Source organism: Trachypithecus francoisi, unplaced genomic scaffold, assembly GCF_009764315.1.
Source record: "Trachypithecus francoisi isolate TF-2019V2 unplaced genomic scaffold, Tfra_2.0 Lachesis_group15, whole genome shotgun sequence".
NCBI classification, from domain to species: domain Eukaryota; kingdom Metazoa; phylum Chordata; class Mammalia; order Primates; family Cercopithecidae; genus Trachypithecus; species Trachypithecus francoisi.
This window is the reverse complement of record NW_022681460.1, coordinates 49,618,524-49,630,662: the sequence shown is the minus strand read 5'-3', so window position 1 is coordinate 49,630,662 and position 12,139 is coordinate 49,618,524. Positions and strand designations below refer to the sequence as shown.

The window sequence follows — 12,139 nt, the reverse complement described above, 5'->3', positions numbered from 1 at the left end:
TTATATTCCATTGTGAGAGATAGAACAAGGAGCCAGCCAGCCAACCATCTGATGTCAGCTTTGTACTAAGAATAACAAGCCTGGATAGAAACAGAGCTATGGGAGAGGGGTTTTGCCTCAGATGACATGGTCAGAGAACATTTCTCTGAGGGAATGAGCAACGTCTTAAATGAGAATAGCTGGGAAAGTGTGTTCCTGGCAGAGGGAACCCTAAGTTCAAATCCCTACATGTGGGAACATACTAGATACTCTGGGTATAGCCAGTAGGCTGCACAGGCTAAGAAAGCAAGTGCCATCAGAGAGTTGAAGAGGTTGAAGAAGGTCATATAAGAAGGTCATGGGTCATATAAGATCTTGCAGGCCATGACAAGTACTGTGAATTTTATTCTATGGAGATAATGGATTTATATCTATAAAAAGACACTGAGAGGTTCTGAGCAAAAGAGTGACATGACATAATTCACATTCCAAGAATGGTAGAGATAAGAGGTGGTGACCATTGTTCAGATACAGGTCATATTTTGAAGATTACAGCCAATAGGATATGCTGTTAGATTAAATGTATGAGAGAAAGAGAATGGTCTAGGACAATTCCAGTTTTCAGCCTAAGTGCATAGTTGAATTTGGGAACCATTCACTGAGAAGCAGAAGATGGAAGAAGGGGTTGGATGACAGGGCTTGAACGAGTTCAGTTATGACATGTTAAAGTGAGATACCTATTAGATACCAAGCAGGAGAGGTTGAGTAGACAGTTTGATGTCAAGGAATTCAGTGGAGGGTTCAAGGCTGGAGATAATAATCTGGGAATTTATTCATTTACAGGCTATCTAAAGCCATGGGCTTAGACAAGGTCATGTGAGATGTGAGCTTAAATAAAAGAAGATAACGTACAAGGATTGAATCCTGAGCTATGACAACACTTAGAGTTAGGGAGAAGAGGTGAGTCCCACATCAAAGACAGGAGAGGAAGAAAACCAGGAGGATGGCACTAGAGAAACTAAAGGAGAAAAAAGTTTTAAGAAGATCAGAGCAGCTTTTAAAAGTCTGAAGAGTTGAAAAGTGTGTAATTGCATTATGGTTATAAAAGATGATATTATTAGACGAAGCTATGTGAACGTACATAGGAGCCCTCTGAACTATATTTGCAACTTCTGTGAGTCTAAAAGTATTTCAAAGCAGACATTAAAAAAATAGTTAAAAGCAGTTTTAAGAAAAGGAGCAAACAAATGCTGCTGAGAAGTCAGTGAAGAAGAGGACTTGGAGTTCAGTGTTTAATTTGGCAACATGGAGCTCATTCATTAATGACCTTGCTAAGGGCAATTTCATGGAGTAGTGAGAACAAAAGTTTGATGGGAGTGTTTTCAAGAGAATGGGAAATGAGCATGTCAAGATAGTGAGTATGGACCATTTTTTGGAGGATTTTTACTGTAAGAGAGAACAGATAAATATGCAGTACATAGAGGAGCAAATAGGGCCAGGGAGCATTTTAAAACATAGTTAAAAGTTTAAATTCCAGTTGCTTAAGTCTGTATATCTCACATATTAAATCATTTAATTCTATATCAGCTGATAATGGAATTTTCTTTTGCCATTCATGAGTTTTCTTCTATTCCCTCTAAATTATAATTTAATTAGTTTCTATAAACTTAATTCCCTGGGTTTTATCCTGTTATCTATCACTTTTGAGGTAGTTTGCATCATTCAAAGTACTCGTCTGGTGCTGTCTTCCATGAGCTATTTTCTGTCCAAGGAAATGTATAACTAACTCTTCTCAGCAATTTTACAACTCCAAGAACATTCTCACCTTTGCATAGACATGAGATTCAGATTTGTGTGCTTGTGTGTGTGTTTAGCAGTTAATCAACAAAGTTCATTTAGGAGCCGTTGTGGAAGGAATATGCTCTGGGTGTTGTGAGGATTTAGAGGGATGGAGCATTTGAAGGGCCATGTGAATTTCATGACTAAAGAAGCCTGAGCACTCTGGCTAGCTGTGGTTATGGCTCAGCTTAATGGGCTGACTCATTTCTGTGGCTGCTTTATGATTTTGTATCTCAAAAAGGCCACCATTCCTAAATACCTCCTGTCTCCTTCAGCATCTTCTGCCAACACTTGTGACTAAAATCAAATAGTCATGGCAAAGCTGTGCTTTTTAACTGACAGTGCGCACACCAGTTACCTAAGTGTAGAGCAGGAAGATGCACAGAGACTTCCCCCTCTCTCAATTGCTTGTCAGAAAGATCCAGCAACAACAAAAGGCAAAACATCCTGTTTCACAAAGCACATTAAACAGAGCAAACAGGCTTCTAACTCAATGGTTTAATTACAATATAGGGCATTGTGGCAAACCATGCTTAGCCTTTCAAACCACTCGTGCGTTTCTCAATAAAAAGGAAAGCTCACCCAAAACCCTCACAAAGCTTCTCACACCCTGAGAAACCAATGGCGTCAGAGAACACTGTTCTGTTGGTTTTCTTCTTCAGTTCCCAAACTATCTCAACTTAGGAGAGTTAACTCAAACGTGAGCAATTCATACACATTTTTTTTCCTCTGTCTTCTAGCCAGCCTGACTGTCTGTCCTAACTTCATGCATCCTACTCCCTTCGGTTTATTTAGAGTTTTTTGTGCAGGGAGCTTTAGGTAGAAGTTTTGAACTAATCATCTCATCAGTTCAAGCCTCATTAACATCATCGGTCCAATCAAGGCCTCTATAAGTCATGATTTATTTTTCTTTTTCCCCTCCATGAGCAGTCACTCTAGAGTACTTAATATGTCTTCTAATATGTATACAAATTTTAAGAATATTTTGTGTATGTATGTGTTTTTAAAAAATTATTTCAATAGCTTTTGGAGAACAGATGGTGTTTGTTTAACATGGATAAGTTCTTTAGTGGTGATTTGTAAGATTTTGGTTTACCCATCACCCAAGCAGTGTATACTATACCCAATTTGTAGTCTTTTATCCCTCAGCCCCCTCCTACACTTCCCCAATAAGTCTCTAGAGTCCATTGTATCATACGTATGCCTTTGTATCATCATAGCTTAGCTCGCATTTATGAGTGAGAACATATGATGTTTGGTTTTCTATTCCTGAGTTACTTCACTTAGAGTAATGGTCTCCAACTCCATCCAGGTTGCTGTAAATGCCATTATTTCATTCTTTTTTTTATGTCTGTGTAATATTCCATGATATATATATGTGTGTGTGTGAAAAAAATATATATATGTGTGTGTGTATGTGTGAATATATATATATATATTCTCACATTATATATATATTTATTCTCTCTATATATATCACATTTTCTTTATCAACTTGTTCATTGTTGGGCATTTAGGCTGATTTCATATTTTTGCAATTGCAAATCATGTTGCTATAAACATACATGTGCAAGTGTCTTTTTCATATAATGACTTCTTTTCCTCTGGGTAGATACACAGTAGTGAGATTGCTGATCAAATAGTAGTTCTACCTTTAGTTCTTTAAGGAATTTCCGTACTGTTTTCCATAGTGGTTGTACTAGTTTACATTTCCACCAGTGGTGTAAAAGTGTACCTTTTCACCACATTCACTCCAACATCTATTTTTTTTTATTTTTTAATTATGGCCATTCTTGCAGGAGTAAGGTGGTATCACATTGTGGTTTTGATTTGCATTTCCCTGATCATTAGTGATGTTGACCATTTTTTCATACATTTGTTGGTCACTTGTGTATCTTCTTTGGGAATTTTCTATTCATATCGTTAGCCCACTTTTTGACAGGATTATTTGTTTTTTCTTCCTGATTTGTTTGAGTTCCTTATAGATTCTGGAAATTAGTCCTTTGTCAGATGCATAGTTTGTGAATATTTTCTCCCACTCTGTGGGTTGTCTGTTTACTAGGCTGATTATTTCTTTTGCTGTGCAGAGGCTTTTTAGTTTAATTAAGTCCCATCTATTTATCTTTGTTTTTGTTAAATTTGCTTTTGGGTTCTTGGTCATTAACTCTTTGCCCAAGCCAATGTCTACAAGAGTTTTTCCAATGTTATCTCTAGAATTTTTAGGATTTCAGGTCTTAGATTTAAGTCTTTGATCCATCGTAGGTTGATTTTTGTATTAAGTGAGAGACCAGATCCAATTTCATTCTCCTACATGTGGTTTGTCAGTTACCCCAGCGCCATTTGTTGAATAGGGTATCCTTTTCCCACTTTATGTTTTTGTTTGCTTTGTCAAAAACCAATTGGCTATAACTATTTGACTTTATTTCTGGGTTCTCTATTCTGTTCCATTGCTCTACATGCCTATTTTTATACCACTACCATGCTGTTTTGTTAACTACAGCCTTGTAGTATAGTTTGAAGTCAGATAATATGATGCCTCCAGATTTGTTCTTTTTGCATAGTCTTGCTTTGGCTATGCAGGCTCTTTTTTGGTTCCATATTGAATTGTAGGATTGTTTTTTCTGGTTCTGTAAGAATGATAATGGTATTTTGATGAGAATTGCATTGAATTTATAGATTGGTTTTGGGAGTATAGTCATTTTCACAATATTGATTCTACCTATCCATGAGCATGGGATGTGTTTCCATTTGTGTTGCCTGTGATTTCTTTCAGCAGTGTTTTGTAGTTTTCCTTGCAGAGATTTTTCACCTCCTTGGTTAGGTATATTCTTAAGTATTGTATTGTATTGTATTGTATTATATTGCAGCTGTTGTAAAAGGGGTTGAGTTCTTGATTCTCAGCTTGGTCACTGTTTGTGTATAGCAGTGCTACTGGTTTGTGTACGTTGATTTTGTATGCTGAAACTTTACGGAATTCATTTATTAGATCTAGGAGCTTTTTGGATGAGTCTTTAGGGTTTTTAGGTATAAATTATGTCATCAGTGAACAGTGACAATCTGACTTCCTCTTTTTGTATCAGGGTAGTACTGGCTTCATAGAATGATTTGGGGGGATTCCCTTTTGCTCTATCTTTTGGAATAGTTTTGTAGAATTGGTACAAATTCTTCTTTGAGTGTCTGATAGAATTCAGCTGTGAATTCATCTGGTGCTGGACCTTTTTTTGGCTGGCAATTTTTTCGTTACTCTTTCAGTCTCTTGTTATTGGTGTGTTCAGAATTTCTGTCTCTTCCTGGTTTAATGTAGGAAGATTGTATATTTCCAGGAATTTATCTATTTCCTCTAGGTTTTCTAGTTTGTGTGCATGAAGATGTTCATAGTAGCCTTGAATGATGTTTTATATTTCTGTGGTATCAGTTGTAATATCTCCCATTTCATTTCTAATTGAGCTTATTTGGATCTTCTCTCTTCTTTTATTGGTTAATCTTGCTAATGGTCTATCAGTTTTGCTTATCTTTTCAAACAACCAGCTTTTTGCTTCATTTATCTTTTGTATTTTTTTGTTTCAATTTCATTTAGTTTTGCTCTTATCTTTGTTTTTTCTTTTCTTCTTCTGTGTTTGGGTTTGGTTTGTCCTTGTTTCTCTGGTTCCTTGTGAGCTTAGATTGTCTATTTATGCTCTTTGAGATTCTTTGATGTAGGCACTAAATGCTATGAACTTTCCTCTTAACAGCACTTTTGCTGTATCCCAGAGATTTCACTATTATCATTCATTTCCAGGAATTTTTTGATTTCCATCTTGATTTCATTGTTGAACCAAAGATCATTCAGGAGTAGATTATTTAATTTCCATGTATTTCTGTAGTTTTGAGGGTTCCTTTTGGAGTTAATTTCCAATTTTATTCCCCTGTAGTCTAAGAGACTACTTGATTAATTTCAATTTTCTTAAATTTATTGAGACTTGTTTTGCAGCCTATCATATGGTCCATGTTGGAGAATGTTCCATGTGCTGATGAAAAGAATGTATATTCTGCAGTTGTTGAGTAGAATGTTCTGTAAATAATTGTTAAGCTAATCTGTTCTAGGGTATAGTTTAAGTCAATTGTTTCTTTGTTGATTTTCTGTTTTGATGACCTGTCTAGTGCTGTCAGTGGAGTATTGAAGTCCCCCACTATTATTGTGTTGCCATCTATCTTATTTCTTAGATGTAGTGGTAATTGCTTTATAAATTTGAGAGCTCTGGTGTTAGGTGCATATGTATTTAGGATTGTGATATCTTCCTGTTGGACTAATCCTTTTATCATTATTTAATGTCCCTCTTTGTCTTTTTTAACTGTTGCTGCTTTAAAATCTGTTTTGTCAGATACAAGAATAGCCACCCCTGCTTGCTTTTGGTTTCCATTTGCATAGAATGTATCTTTTCACCCCTTTACCTTAAGTTTATGTGAGTCCTTATTTGTTAGGTGAATCTCTTGAAGACAACAGATACTTGGTTGGTGGACTTTTATGCATTCTGCCATTCTGTATGTTTTAAGTGGGGCATTTAGGCAATTTACATTCAATGTAAATGGAGATGTGAGGTACTATTCTATTCATCATGCTCGTTGTTGCCTGAATACTGGTTTCCCCCATCCCCCACTTTTGTTATTGTTTTATAGGCCCTGTGACATTTATGCTTTAAGAAGGTTCTATTCTGGTGTATGTTGAGGTTTTGTTTCAAGATTTAGAACTCCTCTTTGCATTTCTTGTAGTGCTGGCTTGATAAGGGCAAATTCTCTCAGCATTTGTTTGTCTAAAGAAGACTGTATCTCCCTTTCATTTATGAAGTTTAGTTTTACTGGATACAAAATTATTGGCTGATAATTATTTTGTTTAAGGAGGCTAAAGATAGGACCCTAATCCCTTCTGGCCTGTAGGGTTTCTGCTGAGAAATCTGCTGTTAATCTGATAGATTTTCTTTTATAGGTTACCTGATGCTTTTGCCTCACAGCTCTTCAGATTCTTTCCTTTGTCTTGACTTTAGATAACCTGATGACTATGTGCCTAGGTGATGATCTTTTTGTGATGAATTTCCCAGGTGTTCTTTAAGCTTCTTATTGGATGTCTGGATGTTTAGCAAGACCAGGGAAGTTTTCCTTGATTATTGCTGCAAATAAGTTTTCTGAACTTTTAAATTTCTCTTGTTCCTCAGGAACACCAATCATTCTTAGGTTTGGTTATGTAACATAATCCCAAATTTCTTGGAGGCTTTGTTTATTTATTTATTTTTTATTCTTTACTCTTTGTCTTTGTCAGATGGGGTTAATTTGAAAGCCTTGTCTTTGAGCTCTGAAGTTCTTTCTTTTACTTGTGTGATTCTATTATTGAAACTTTCCAGTATATTTTACATTTCTTTAAGTGTGTCTTTTATTTCCAGCAGGTATGATTGTCTTTTCTTTATGATACATATTTCTCAGGATATGGATTCACCATATCCTGTAACGTTTTCTAAATTTCTTTAAGTTGGTTTTTACCTTTCTCTGGTACCTCCTTGAGTAGCTTAATAATCAACCTTCTGAATTAAAGTTTGTCTGGCAATTCAGAGATTTCTTCTTGGTTTATATCCATTGCCAGGGAGCTAGTATGATCTTTTGGGGGTATCATAGAACCATGTTTTGTCATGCTACCATAAATACTTTTCTGATTCCTTCTCATTTGGGTAGACTGTTTTAGTAGACAGATTTGGAACTCAAGGGCTATTCAGATTCTTTCATCCCACGAGGTGATCACTTTTGTGCTACTCTCCCACTTCCCCTGGGGATGGGGCCTCCTGAGAGCCAGACTGCAGTGATTGCTATTTCCCTTCTGGGTCTAGCCACCCAGCTGGGCTACCAGGTCCTGGGCTGGTGCAGGGGAATGTCTGCAAATAATCCAGTGATGTGATCTGTCTTCAGATCTCCCAGCCATGGATACCAGCACCTGCTCCAGTGGAGGTGACAGGAAAGTAGAGTAGACTCTGTAGGAGTCCTTGATTGTAGTTTTGTTTATTGCACTGGTTTTCTTGAATGCTGGTTATGCTAGCAATGAAGTTGTCATGTGGACAGACTCAAGACCTCTAGTTAGCCAGGGTGTTGCAGGCAGTGGAATTAGCTGTTGTTTTCTCCTTCTTTGGAGCAGGGTTGTTCTGTTATGAATTGCTGTAATGGCTTGAGTTGGTTGGCCTCCAGCCAGGAGGTGGCACTTTCAAGAGAGCACTAGCTGGAGTAGTTGAAGGCTGATATAAGCTTGCCCTACCTTAGCTAGAAGAAGCACTCAGGTTTTGCAGGCAATGGATGGGGCCATAGAGCTCCCAAGACTTTATGTCTTTTGTCTTCAGCTACTAGGGTGGGTAGAGAAAAACCATCAGACTGGGGCAGGGTAGGTGGGTGTGAATTCAGAATCTCCTTGGGCAGGGCTTGCCACAGTCACTGTTTGTGGCCAAGGATGAGAGGTGTTTCTCTAGCCAATAGAGTTATGTTCATAGTGGGATTGTGGTTGCCTCTGCTGCATCTTACAGGTCACCAGAGAAGTGGGGGGAAACCAGCAGTGACAGGCCTCACCTAGCTCCCACACAGCCAGCAAAGACCAGTCTCACTCCCGCCATACCCCACCAACATCCCAAAGTTTATATCCAGGCAGTGGGTCATCAAGGGTGAGATCTTGCCCCAGGCTACAAGCCTCCCCGCTGAGAAAGCAAACAGTCTCAGGCCTTGCCCCTTCCTGCATGCCTGCCTGCACCATGCACTGTGGCTTCTGCACTTGTATCTGCACTTTCCATTTGCAGTACCCCTGCCCTTGATCTGCTTAGGTAAATTCAAGCTCAGTCAAAATTACTACAAAGTTCAGCTAGAATCTTCCTTCACCCTATGGCCCCTCCCCAATTCCACTGGCTGCTGTTGCTATCCCTAAGGACTGCTGTGAGATAAAGCCAGGAATGGTTTCCCTGGGCTCGAGCTGGGGACCAGCAGTGCCTACAGGACTTATCCTGCTGCTGCTTCTACTTTTATATTTTGCCCAACTCAAAATCCATTTCAATTATCAGTAAGGTTAAATCCTGCTGTGATCTGGATTTGCAGGTTCCCCAGTGGGGATGTGTGTTCAGAGGCAGACTTTTCCCTTCTCACACTTGGGGAACTCACAATTTTTTGGCTGTCTCACAGAGTTTATAGCAGCAAACCGCTTCTTTCCGTATACGTATATGTTAATACTGAGTATCAACCTGACTGGATTCAAGGATCCAAAGTATTGATCCTGGGTGTGTCTGCAAGGGTGTTGCCAAAGGAGATTAACATTTGAGTCAGTGGGCTGGGAAAGGCAGACCCACCCTTAATCTGGATGAACACCATCAAATCAGCTGCCAACATGGCTAGAATATAAAGCAGACAGAAAAACGTGAAAAGACTAGACTGGCCTAGCCTCCCAGTCTACACCTTTCTCCCGTACTGGATGCTTCCTGCTCTCGAACATCAGACTCCATGTTGTTCGGTTCTGGGACTCAGACTGTCTTCCTTGCTCCTCAGCTTGCAGATGGCCTATTGTGAGACCTTCTGATCATGTGAGTTAATACTTAACAAACTCCCTTTGATATCTGTCTATCCTATTAGTTCTGTCCCTCTAGAGAACCCTACAATGTATGTGTGTTTATTTATTTTATTTTTTAACCTTCCAAAGTTTAATCAATCAACTCCTTAGAAGCAAAATCTAACAATTACTTCAACTACTCTAAAATTGAACAGAGTAAAATCTCAAATTACTTTCTCATCTTCCTAATTCTAACTTTAAAAGGGGTCCCTCCATGAAGTGTCTATACTTTCACAAGGATGTCAGGGAGGACGCGTTGATTTTCACACTGGATAATGTTAAACTGCTCCAGTTTCAGAGACTCATGAAAAAGAGGATTCAGTATGTGAAAACATTCACATCCCCAAGTTAAAAATGGATACTGAATAAGACAGCATCCATATTTCTGGAGAAAAATCAGTATACATCACTTCTGTTACAGAAATCCATTTACAGCATCTGTCCCACTCTGTGGAAGAGACTGGTCTCAGGCATCTCCAGCTTCACTACCTCATTGCACACATGAGAGGCTTAGAAGGCTTTAAGCAGAAGCCAAGGTCCCATCAAGGGTCCAGACTTTCAGTGCCCCCTTTGTTTTCATTGTGTCTGGGCTGCTTTAGCTCTGAGGGACTGCCCTGAGCGTCTCTTACTAAATTCTTCTGCAGAAGGGGTGGAAATTACATTGATTGGTACAGACTTTGGTGGAGTGTCTGTCTTTAAGGGTATTAAGTTTATTCTCCAGGGTGTTATCTTGCTCCAGGCTTGCAATGTGTTCAGAGTGACCCTCCGGGATGGGTGGGCTTTTGTGTTTTAACTACTGGGTGGCAGGATCTTCTCCTCCGAAGGCCTCAGCAAGGAGCTTTTGACAGCAGAATGATAGAGAGAGGGTCCCTGATGGCTGTTGGGGCTGGGGCCTGTCTGGCCTGAGGTGGGGTCGAGCAGGGGTTGCTGGGGTCTTGGGTTCTGCTGCCAGTTGTTCCCTCTACTGGTCTGGATCCTGGCAAAGACCCTCGGTGTGTCTGACTCTTGGTTTTCTTTGCATGTCAGGCGTTCTCATGCTCAAAACTGACTTCTCTTTTAAAAGAATTCCAAGTTCGCCTTTCTCAAATGTTACAAATGAGCAGTAACTGTCTGTGGAAGAAATGGCCAGAAAGGCACCATCGCTAGACCATGAAATGTCACTGGAGGTGTGGTAATGTATATTAGACACGTAACCAAAAGGGAAGGACTCCTGGGTGTCCAGAAGCACAGAGTCCTCCTAAGCCACAGCAAATACCAGGCAGTAGGGCAGACTCATCAGCTCCACACCTGTTTCCACCACCGGCCTCAGTTCAAAGTAGACCAGACAGCTGCCAACAGTGAGTAGCTTTTCCAGGACCCAGAAAAGATGAGCGATGGGCCTTTTGAGATTCTTCCTGGAGAAAACGTAAGTGGTGTTCATTACATTTTCACCAGATTCCACACATCCAACTGGTGTGAGAAGCAAAGACCCATCGGGAGTGAAACTCAGTCTACGGAAGAACAACTTCATGCTGTCATCATGAAACGTCCAGTAGCTTCTTGCCTCTCCTTCAGCCCCTATTCCAGATAGTATCTTCGAAACATTAAAAGCCACACACATCTTCTGTATACTGTATACCCGCAGCACCCTGTCACAGCTCAGAGTAGCAACATATTGACTTAAACGGTCCCAGTTTACTCTTTGGACATAACTTTTATGTTATGTTAATCGATATTTTTTGTGCTTTATTGACATCCCATATGGTGGCTGTGTTACCCACAGAGGCAGAAGCCATTAAATTCCAATCAGTTGCCCAGCAAATATCATACACATCTTCTAAGTGGCCCCGCAGTCTTCACAACCGTCTAGTTCTTCTTGTTCAGCTGGGCCTGGTCCTCATCCTGAAAAGCGATCTGCTCCAGCTCCTTGTTATCATTCACCTTCTACAACTGGATGACAGCATCATCTCCTCCCGATGCTAAAATTTCCCTAGTTGGAGAAAAGTGCAGGACATTGATGGTTTTGGTATGATGAGCAAGATTGGACAAAAATTCCACGATGGCATTTCCATCTGGTCCCTTTTCTACCTTCCAGATCCTGACAGCAGAGTACACGCCTGCAGACACAAGTCTGTGCGTCCTCCCAGCAGTCCCATGCTGGAAGTCGAGGTTGTACACAGGCTCTTTGTCGTGCCAGGCTATTTCACAAGTGATTACTTTCATCCTCCTGAGTCTTGAAGGGGCAAAACGTTTTTCTGACACCATTCTGCAGGGACCTGGACAGTCAGTGGTGCCGTCACCTCCTGTGCAGGGCTGTGCTGCTTCCTGTGCGTGCCGCAGGCCCTGACCCCACATGGACGGGACCTATGTTTTTATTTTTATTTCTGTTTTTTGAGACAGAGTGTTCTGTCCCCCAGGTTGGAGTGCAGTGGCACAATCTCAGCTCACTGCAACCTCGAGCTACTGAGCTCAAGCAATCCTCCCACCACAGCCTCCAAAGCACCTGGAACTACAGACAGGTACCACAATGCCCAGCTAATTTTTGTAGAGGCAGGGCCTTGCTATGTTGCCCAGGCGGTTCTTGAACTCCTGGACTCAAGCAATCCTCCAACCTCAGTCTCCCAAAGTGCTGGGATTACAGGTGTGAGCTATTGCACCCAGCCATGTATGTGTTTTAAATAGGCAATAAATGGGGTGCTATCAATTTCATTCCGTAACTTTATTTTTAAAAATCATCATTCCATT

General features: G+C 40.2%; 1 pseudogene; it reads right to left on the bottom strand.

The window, feature by feature from the left end:
• Window positions 1-9,957: 9,957 nt before the first annotated feature.
• Window positions 9,958-11,617, bottom strand: LOC117098021 (annotated as a pseudogene).
• Between the last annotated feature and the right edge of the window lie 522 nt (window positions 11,618-12,139).